The sequence below is a fragment of the Oncorhynchus clarkii genome, chromosome 16 (assembly GCF_045791955.1).
Source record: "Oncorhynchus clarkii lewisi isolate Uvic-CL-2024 chromosome 16, UVic_Ocla_1.0, whole genome shotgun sequence".
Taxonomy (NCBI): Eukaryota; Metazoa; Chordata; class Actinopteri; order Salmoniformes; family Salmonidae; genus Oncorhynchus; species Oncorhynchus clarkii.
This window is the reverse complement of record NC_092162.1, coordinates 43,930,512-43,940,474: the sequence shown is the minus strand read 5'-3', so window position 1 is coordinate 43,940,474 and position 9,963 is coordinate 43,930,512.

Below are 9,963 nucleotides of genomic sequence, written 5' to 3'. Positions count from 1 at the left end.
TTTACAATTGATTGATATCCAGACACAATGAGTGCCTGACTACCTTCAAAGGTGGTCAGGAAGGTTTGATCACAGTCAGTAATGTACTGTTAAACCAAAGTTTTTCTGGAATTTACAGTAACGTACTGTACTTTTTTTTTACAGTAACTTACTGGCAGCCTTTTAATTATTTGTTTTACAGTGCATTCAGAAAGTATTCATACCCCTTGACTTAATTCCACATTTAGTTACAGCCTGAATTCAAAATCTCACCCATCTATACACAATACCCCATAATAACAAAGTGAAAACATTCTTGAAAAATAAATACAGAAATATCTAATTTACATAAGTACAGTATTCACATCCCTGATTCAATACTTGTTAGAATCACCTTCGGCAGCGATTACAACAGAGAGTCTTTCTAGGTACGTTTCTAAGAACTTTGCACACCTGGATTGTACAATATTTGCACATGACTATTTAGAAAATTCTTCAAGCTCTGTCAAGTTGGTTTTTGATCATTGCTAAACAGACAGGGTTGAAAGCAGACTGAACCAACTTGTCCTCTGGGATTTTGCCTGTGCTTAGCTCTATTCTGTTTCTTTTTATCCCCCAAAAATTCCTAGTCCTTGCCAATGACAATCATAGCCGTAACATGATGCAGCCACTACCATATGAAGAGTGGTACTCAGTGATGTGTTGTGTTGGATTTGACCCCAGACATAACGCTTTGTATTCAGGACATAAAGTTAATTTCTTTGCCACATTTTTTGCAATTGTACAGTAGTGCTTTATTGCAAACAGGAAGCATGTTTTGTAATATTTTTATTATTATTATTATTAAAACAAGTTATTTATAACTTATTTTGTACATAACGTTTCTGCCACAATCTCTGACCAAAAAGAGATTCTGGATATCAGGACAGCGATTACTCACCTCGTACTGGACAAAGATTTTTTCTTTAAAGAGTCAGATGAGAAGGATTTACTTCAGGCACCCGACAAGGCCAACATCACCGTCATTCACAGGAGAAGGAGACGGAGGTATCGGAGACGTAGGTCGGGGTGCATTGTAAGGATCCGACGGTGAGTGGGTAATCTGACTCTACCATCAGTCCTATTAGCCAACGTACAATCATTGGATAACAAAGTAGACGAGCTATGATTATGAATATCCTACCAACAGGACATTAAAAACTGCAATATCTTATGTTTCAGAGTCGTGGCTGAAGGACTACATGGATCAAATACAGCTGGCGGGTTTTACACTGCATCGGCAAGATAGAACAGCTGCCTCCGGTAAGACAAGGGGTAGCAGTCTGTGTATGTTTGTTAACAGCAGCTGGCACACAAAATGTTATATTAAGGAAGTCTCAAGGTTTTGCTAGCCTGAGGTAGAGTATCTCATAATAAGCTGTAGACCACACTATTTACCAAGAGAGCTTTCATATATATTTTTCGTAGCTGTCTATTTACCACCAAAAACCGATGCTGGCACTAAGTCCGCACTCAATGAGCTGTATAAGTACATACGCAAACAGGAAAACGCACATCCAGAGGTGGTGCTCCTAGTGGCCGGGGACTTTAATGCAGGGAAATTTAAATCATTTTTTCCTAATTTCTACCAGCATGTTAAATGTGCAACCAGAGGGGAAAAAAACTCTAGACCATCTTTACTCCACACACAGAGACACATACAAAACTCTCCCTTGCCCTCCATTTGGCAAATCTGACCATAGTTGTATCCTCCTGATTCCTGCTTACAAGAAAAACTAAAGCAGGAAGTACCAGTGACTTGGTCAATAAAGAAGTTGTCAGATGACACAGATGATAAGCTACAGGACTGTTTTGCTAGCAAGACTGAAATATGTTCTGGGATTCTTCCAACGGCATTGAGGATTACACCACATCAGTCACTGGCTTCATCAATAAGTGCATCAATGACGTAGTCTCCACAGTGACCGTACGTACATACCCCAACCAGAAGCCATAGATTACAGGCAACATCCACACTGAGCTAAAGGGTAGAGCTGTCACTTTCAAGGAGTGGGACTCGTACTACACCGGCTCCAATGCTTGTTGGATGTGGCACGGCGTGCAAGCTATTACAGACTACAAAGGGAAGCACAGCTGCGAGCTGCCCAGTGACACGAACCTACCAGACGAGCTAAATTACTTCTATGCTCGCTTCGAGGTAAGCAACACTGAAGCATGCATGAGATCTGTTCCGGACGACTGTGTGATCACGCTCTCCGTAGCCGATATGTGTAAGACCTATAAACAAGTCAACATTCACCAGGCCTCGGTGCCAGATGGATTACCAGGACGTGTCAGCATGCGTTGACCAACTGGCAAGTGTCTTCACTGACATTTTCAACCTCTCCCTGTCCGGGTCTGTAATACCAACATGTCTCAAGCAGACCACCATAGTCCCTGTGCCCAAGAATTCAAAGGTGACCTGCCTAGATGACTACCGACCCGTAGCACTCATGTCTGTAGCCATGAAGTGCTTTGAAAGGCAGGTCATGGTTCACATCAACACCATTATCCCAGAAACCCTAGTCCCACTCCAATTTGCATACCACCCCAACAGATCCACAGATGATGCAATCTCTATTGCACTTCACACCGCACTCCCACCTGGACAAAAGGAACACCTACGTGTGAATGCTATTCATTGACTACAGCTCAGCGTTCAACACCATAGTGCCCTCAAAGCTCATCACTAAGCTAAGGACCCAAGGACAAACACCTCCCTCTGCAACTGGATCCTGGACTTCCTGATGGCCGCCCCCAGGTGGTAAGGGTAGGCAACAACACATCTGCCACACTGATCCTCAACACTGGGGCCCCTCAGGGGTGTGTGCTCAATCCCCTCCTGTACTCCCTGTTCACCCATGAAAGCATGGCCAGGTACGAGTCCAACACCATCATTAAGTTTGCCGACGACACAACAGTGGTAGGCCTGATCACTGACAACGATGAGACAGCCTGTAGGGAGGAGGTCGGAGACTTGGTCCTGTGGTGCCAGGACAACAACCTCTCCCTCAACGTGATCAAGACAAAATAGATTATTGTGGACTACAGGGAAAGGAGGACCAAGCACGCCCCCATTCTCATCAATGGGGCTGTAGTGGAGCAGGTTCAGAGCTTCAAGTTCCTTGGTGTCCACATCACCAACAAACTATCATGGTCCAAACACACCAAGACAGTCGTGAATAGAGCACGACAAAGCCTATTCCCCTTCAGGAGACTGAAAAGATTTGGCATGAGTCCTGTTGGGTGGTCCTTTGCATGGGGTGATGTACGTTTCCTTCAACAATTAGTCTTCCAGATAGATGACACATACACAGGAACCTTGGTATAAAACTCTTTAGTAATAACATGAAATTGCAGACAGAGATTCACATACAGAGTACCTCAGTAGTCTATAGAAAATATATATGTGGCGAAACAGGAGACAACACTCTTTATACAGTACTTAGTTGGTGTGGACAACCTACTGTCAATCATTCCTTGACATTGTTGCATTGGATTAGATACAAAGTATCTAAGATGAGAAAAACGTGTCTAGACTGTGGTTTCTCACTCTACTATCTCGGCCTTGAGGCTGCGTGACTATCAGCAGGTGCTTTAGTTCTCAGCCTGAGAACTAAAGCATTACATCCCCATTACCCAGTATTTTTCCATCATTGCACATTGCAAGCATACAAAGGTTATCACATATATACAGTAATCATGGCATTATTATTATTATTTCTAAAAACATAATTCCACTTTGACATTATGGGTTATTGTGTGTAGCCCAGTGACACAAAATCTCCATTTAATCCATTCTAAATTCAGACTGTAACACAACAAAATGTGGAAAAAGTCAAGGGGTGTGAATACTTTTTGAAGGCACTGTAATGGTCAGAGAACTGGAGAGAACTGAGTGGAGGGGTGCCACACCACACAGCTCCAGTCCACCAATCTGCAAACTGGGCTTCAGGGCCTGGAAAGAATGTGCTCCCTCTGTGAGTGACGTCAGTGCTATACCATCATTAGGGTTTCATTGAGCTCAATCTCTCTTAAATGGTACTATTTATAAATAGTTTCCCATGGCTATTTCCCTCCTCACTCACATGCTAGTGGAACTGAGAGTTATAGAAGAATATCCAGACCCTCCGCCATTGACTTAAGACTCTGGTAGTTCAGTTGACAGCAGCAGACTCCGATGCCTCCCAAAAGGCCTCGAAGAAAGAAAGACAATGAGGCAATGTGGTGCTGAAAATGTAGTGACGATATCTGACGATACCTAGGGAATAAAGAGTCTTTAGTCACTTTAAAAGGTTAAAAGTAATTGGTTTTCATATCACACTCACTCATCTGCCAGTCATACCCAGAACCATTGAGGAAGGCGGGGGCTCACGAGTTTCGGGTCCCCCAGGAGGTCGGTCCCTCCAGATAGCGTATGAAGAGGTCATAAACCATGAAAGAAATGTTTAGAATTGCAGGAAATTTGCTTTAAAACGGCACCATTTTCTCTCAGCCTCATGGCAAAATGTGTAGAATAGCAGGAAATTAGTTCAGAGATTCTAGAGTCGGGACAATCCTTGTCCAGCAGGAAATCGTTATTTTTGTAGTAAAAAAATATATAAGATTTTGTTCCATTATTTGAGCTTAAAATGTACATTAAGGGAATTTCATATGTGAAAATATTTGTTTTTGGAATTTTCAAAATGCTTTTGCTTGGAAAGTGAAACTGCAGTACGCCACTGCCTTCTACAGCAACCGAAAAAAAAAAATCACTTCAGAGAAAACATGCTGTATGTTTCTCTGTGTGTGTGTGTTAATATTGGACATCATTCTATTCGTATGACAGCTGCTATGCCAAAAGTGAGTGAGCCAAAAGCCATAGACGTACCATTCAAGTACCTCAACCATACTCAAAAAGTCCATCCAGCTTTTTTTCTGACTGGGCCCTTTCACAATACAGTCCCCTTTCAGTGATACACAGAGTCAGACTGCCATAAGCGCAGTATCTTGGGGACCAGTTTAATAGCACACACTTAACTTCAACCGAGGATAACTCATTTTCCATTGCTCACAAGCTCTGTTGAGCAATAGCATTAAACTATATTGCCCTACAAAGGCAAAACGCTGTAACTACGCCAACAGTGAAACTGAGAAAAATGGCTTTGAAGTATTTTTTTGCTATCCAGCCAAATATGTTGTAGGTAGATAAATTATAATGTACTGATGTATCATCTAATTATGAAGTCATGTTTTATGCATATCAACCATGACCACTGATTTGACCCATGATCCCTAAAATGCAGATACTGCCGCCTGCCTTTGTATGACCTTCAACAGCTATATGGATAATGCAAAGGCAAAGTGCAGTATCTCCAATCTTAATGTGTTGATACAAATGTCTTGTTGATTCCTGTTTAACTTTGCATGGTCGTTTATTCGACTTTTAGGGATCATGGGTCAAATCAGTGGTCATGGTTGATATGCATAAAACATTACTTCATAATAAGATGATACATCAGTACATTATAATTTATCTACCTACAACATATTTGGCTGGACAGCAAATAAACTTTAAAGCCATTTTTCTCAGTTTCACTGCTGGCGTAGTCACTTCTCTTTGCCTATGTATGGCAGAGCGGGTACCTGCAGTCATTCACACGGTGGAACAAAGCCAAAGTGCAGTGGCTTCAGTTACATTTTGACCAAAAGTGTAGTTGGTGTGTTTTGCCTTTTTAGGCCAGTATAATGACCTTGGGATCCCGCCCTACCCCTCTCAACCCACCCACACCCACAATCACCCGCCCACCCTTCCACCCTCCCACTGTTACATGATTCGATCTATAACCCTTCTGAGAGTTATGGACTGCTATTTGGGCATGGCTGGGCCCGAAACCAGATGATTTTGACAATGTCATTGACTCAAGGGGTAAGGGACGAAGATGCCAAAACTAGTGAAAAGAAGGGAAATAAACAAAGGCAAAAACATGACGGCATTGTCGAGCTGTGCCCTGGGGAGCAGGAAAAACAGCTGTGTGTTGGATGAAAACGGTTGGCCATGCTTCCCCTGTTCTGTCTCTGTCCCTATGGAGAACTTCATCAACTTAAACATCCAACCTCCCTGATGGGCTGCAGTCGGTTTCTGGAACATACGCAACATAGAAAAACAGTTCGGACAGACATTTTCCTGTAGTCTTTCCTGTGTTTTTGAATCAAACAAATTGTTATTACTCAGTTGTTGATTTTTAATCATACAAATTCTCACGACTCAGTTCGTGTTTCTAGCAATAGTGTCTGCTTCTGTAATATAAACATCCAGACCATTAGCTAAGCAGTTGGCTCTATGCCAAGTTCCCCCTAAGGTGTTTGAATGTCTATAGGTTTGCATAGTTTCTTTACGACAACCAGGGATCACCTCATTTGAATACTTTCTATTGTAAACAAACATTAATACCACAGATGTCTGGGGAAAGTCGATGTTGGGGCATGTGGCAATGTAGGACTGTTTGATCTAAAGCCATTTTATGATGATGCATTTGCTGAGAGTGAACAAGTAGGAGTTCACTTCTGACTTTACTTTAACTAAATTGATCTTTGGTGTAAAATAGCCTTTTCTTGGTTTTGGGATATTCCCATGTTCCCTTTTACTTTGCTGTGATTGGACGCTGCGGATACAGACACAGGGCTCTTCAGTATCAAATGTCATGCCTGGGATTACTTATACCAGATAATGGTAATGCAATGGGGGCTGGTGATGCAGATGGATGGCTGGTAAAATCATCACCCTCATATTGTAGCAATATGCCGTTGCATTATAAAGACAGAGTTACTGAAGTCATAATAATGACCTCGATTTTAAAACTCGCATCTAGCATTCGAGCGGGAAATAAAGAACCCACAGCGACTTTGAGATGTACATGAAAAGCACAGTATTACTACTGTAATACTGTTATCTACCAATTCCACAGAGGATTCCGACACAGTACGCAAGTGTTTTCAAGGTATTCAAGGTATGACTGAGACTGATTCTGTATCTGGACTTTTTTGAAGGGTGTGAATCCGTGACGAGAAACAGACTCAAAACCAAAGAAGAAATCATTCACATTTTTGCAACCTGGTCTCTCATGTCAGTCACACTCATCGGACGAGCGAAACCTTGAACTCGGGAACTGGTGAGACAAATTACTCTGATTCTGGGAGAGGTTCTTTATCTCTATAATGTACCACCGCCTTCAGAATGGGCTGCTGTGATGTGCCAAGGAGTTACCCAGTTTTGTTATCCCCTCGTTCTCTTTTGCCATTCTCCACTGTGCAGAGCTCATCTTGAGTAACGCATCATTATAGGACACCAGATAATAGGGAATGTTTCTCTGTGTGTGTGTGTGTGTGTGTGTTTCTTGGGAAAGCTGACTCAGCTAGAGCCCCTGAATGTTGTATGTTTGTTTGTCTGACTGTCTGTCTGTTGGCTTTGTTCAGGATGTGGTGAGGCAATCTGACAGGGCAAAACCATGCTCTTTATCTCCTGTTGTGTCCATTGCTGCTGGACTGTGCTGTGCTCCACACGTTCAGCATGTTCAGAGAGTGGAACATCAACTATAATGAAAGTTAAGACCAGACAGAGGCAGCATACAGGAGCTCTACCGGACGTGATGTTCTTCTTGACAGGCAACCAGCATCTCAATTATCTCACGCGACACACACCAATTTATAGGGACTCGTCAGGCATTACTAATCAATCAGTAACATCCAATTCCTATCCTTACACTACTCTTGCCTCATCTGTCCATTTTCCTCTTCTCTCCATTTGCCTCTTGTGGCCATTGCCACCGGATGTTGCCTTCTCTTGCCAATGCTGCCATTTTCCTGGCCTCTCTAGACTCTTGCCAGCTGCTTTATCCCACTTTCTATACCCTCTACAATGCTGCTTCTCTCTCACTGCATCTTTTGCCACGTCATGTTGTTCCTGACCTTGACGTTGACCCTGCCCTGGACCTCGTAATGTCAAGAGGGACTCTTTAGAGCGTAGAGGAGGGAGAGGTTTACATTTGATTACATAGTGGTGGAAATCTGAGGGGGCATATGTGATTGTAAAGCTGGGAAAGGAAGGTCGAACACTTCCTTTCTGAGTATTCTATTCCCTACTGGATAAGCTAGTCATCATCAGATGCCAAGGTTCTTGTTTATGGCAAATCTCAAACTTTGCGCCGGCTGGCCAGTTGACTTCACAAGTTAATTGAAACCCTTGACTGTTGTTAATTACTTTCTTTCTTTCGGTTTCTGTCTTGCACATTTGAAAGGAGTAATGCGACTTGTATCCAGCAGGGGACCAACTGAACTGCTCTTTACGGAGGTTTCAGTAGCAGTCACATTTATTGATCCTTGTTTCTACTATCCGATGACACAACTTCCTGTTACACAGTGGCACAAGAGGCTACCTGTGAAGACAAAGCCTTGCCCTGTCTTTCTCCATTGAGTTTCCACACACTGTGCTTGGCTTGGCTTGTTTCTCTGTTGGTGTCATGGAAATGTTTATCTCGATGCAGGCCTTTTGCTGTAGGGGGGGGGGGGGGGGGGGGGGGTTCTTTCCACTAGTGGAATGATCGGGGACGGGGAGGGTTGAGACAGGGCAATGTAGAAGATAGTTTTTCTTTATCATGTTTGGATAAGAGCAAATACTGTAAGCTGTTGTATATCATTGAGGACTACTTTGTTTATGTGTATTGACTATTTATTAGAAAGATTCCATTTCACAATTATCTCTTGAAGGATACCTTTTGAGGCGGAGGGAGTTCCCCCATGTCATTTGTTTCTTGTGCAATTGCTCCCACTGTGAGCTTGTACATAGGAGGTTGTAACTCAGCCCATCCTGTCAGTGATTCAATTTCTCATCCATTAACTTGTTTCAGAATGATCTGTTTGGGCAGTGTCACCACAGGGGTCTGATGTCATAATAAAGTTTGCTTCCTGTTTTGGAGTGATCTGCTTGGGTGGGGACATAATGTACAGCTAATGAGGGGAATTCTTTCAAAGGAACTTTGACATCAACAGGTTTCATTAGATGGATGAAAGTAAGTACACCAGAAACAAATAGAGAGAAGCACAGGGAAGGGGGTCGGGGACTGATTTTATTTTCCTGTTTAATGCACTGTTTTGTCTGGTATCTCTGTTATTCCTGGCCACGCACTCTACTCCCCTAAAATCCTATCTCAGATTACTGCTGTGCAAACAGAACTAGTAGGAGTCCAACAGGTGATTGAGGGGTGGAAGAAGAGATGGAAGGAGGGGGCTAGCTGTCATAATACCCCAGGCTCCTCTACACCAGGGAACTACGACTCACATTAATGACTATTTGTGATGACATCACTGGGTTATTTATATCTCCTTTCCAGGGTTCCAGGGGATTTAACCCTGTGAGTCCCCCGTTTGCAAAAATGCAACAGGTCCTAAAGCCAAGTCAAACACTACATAGTTCATATCCTTAGACCCAGATGTATCTCTTAGTAGCAGTTGTCGTGTGCCCTGTCTTCTCTAAGATGTAGACGATTATGTAGAAGAAAATAAACCGAGAAGCAAACATTCTGAGGCAGAGCTAGGGCTATTTTACTAGTGTTGGGAAAACACAATTTTGCAAAAATAGATCTCACTGAAGAGGGAAAGGGGATCTCCTCATTGAGAATTGAAGTATCCAGAACTCTGCTCCACTCTAAGAATGAAATTGAATCACAATTCTTCTCCTAAACTGATATTTTACTGCCAAACGATGTGAGATGTGTGTGTGCCCTGTTTAGCTGCCTTTAGGCTTTCTATTGTGTAACAGTGTGTGGGTCTACATTTCAGTCTTGTTTTCCTCTATTGTCAATCACAAGATGACAGGAGGTCAATCCAGCCACTAAAAAGAGAGATACAGTACTCTGGAACGTAGAGTTGTAGAGTAATGTGTAGAATTTAGAGAATGTAGAGTAAAGC